Below are 1,426 nucleotides of genomic sequence, written 5' to 3' on the forward strand. Positions count from 1 at the left end.
AGACGTTGTTATATAACTTCGGTTTCATCTTTTTAATAAACAAAGTTTCTAAAATGAGAATGTCAAGTTTGTCAGAACAAATATCAGTATTAGAAGGATGGCTTTCGTTATAACAAAACTGTGGTTTGAATAGGGGAAATTGTGCTATAACACAGACCACTATATTCTAAAATAAAACACTCAGTCTTAGCTAGCGGGAATTAGTTCAGGAAAAAAAAGAAGAAAAAAAAAAAACACTTGAATTAAGGTCAACAGTAAGTGCTTGTCTCTCTCAGTACTCAGTCGGTGTGTTAAAGCAATAGGAAAATTAATTTGAGGGAATCTCCCAACATTCAACCCATCTTGTTTTCCTACGGTAAAAGTAAAATAGGCAAAGTAAGGCAATTTTACATATATAAATTCTTTTCCGGCATTGCTGTATACCAGTCTAGGACAATGTCTCTCATTTAGAAAATTATTTAAAACTTTATTAAAAATGAAGTTATGATATACATTATCATTGAAATAATTCAGGAGGAAAATCACGTGCAAGTGAAAGAGTTTAGAATTTGAACAAACATTCTATTCTCTATTGAGTAGAGTTTTAATTGAGTTTAATTTAAATAATTCGAGAGAAAACCGAGATAATTCAGCCACAGTCCAGTATACGTACTGTGCTTGTAAACAGCTTTCAGAATACCTATAATGTCAAAATATTTCATCATAAAAGAATGATATTCTTTGCTTTATTTCACAAGTAAATTTAAGATGAGAGTGGTGTAATTTGAAACACACGCACACACACACACACACACACACACACACACACACATATATATATATATATATATATATATATATATATATATATATATATATATATATATATACTGCATATATAAACACATATATATACATGTATCATATACTTAATTTGTAACAAGTTTTTATACAAAAGTATAGAACACAAAGTTTTGCACTAAATACCAAGATCCTTTTTCAATTCTCAGACTGAGAAAATGTAAAAGTGTGGTTGCTTTATATTTTTTATCCTACTGTTGAAATGAACGTTTCCATTGGGGTATTATTATTATTATTATTATTATTATTATTATTATTATTATTATTATTATTATTATTATTACTTGCAGAGCTACAACACTAGTTGGAAAAGCAGGATGCTATAAGCCCAGGGGCTCCAACAGGGAAAATAGCCTAGTGAGGAAAGGAAACTAGGAAAAATAATTTTTTAAGAGGAGTAACATTAAAATAAATATCTCCTATATAAACTAAATAAACTTTAACAAAACAAGAGGAAGAGAAACAAGACAGGACAGCGTGTCCGAGTGTACCCTCAAGCATGAGAACTCTAACCCAAGACATTGGAAGACCAGGGTACAGAGGCCATGGCACTACCCAAGACTAGAGAACAATGGTTTGATTTTGG

Source organism: Palaemon carinicauda, chromosome 15 (assembly GCF_036898095.1).
Source record: "Palaemon carinicauda isolate YSFRI2023 chromosome 15, ASM3689809v2, whole genome shotgun sequence".
NCBI lineage: Eukaryota > Metazoa > Arthropoda > Malacostraca > Decapoda > Palaemonidae > Palaemon > Palaemon carinicauda.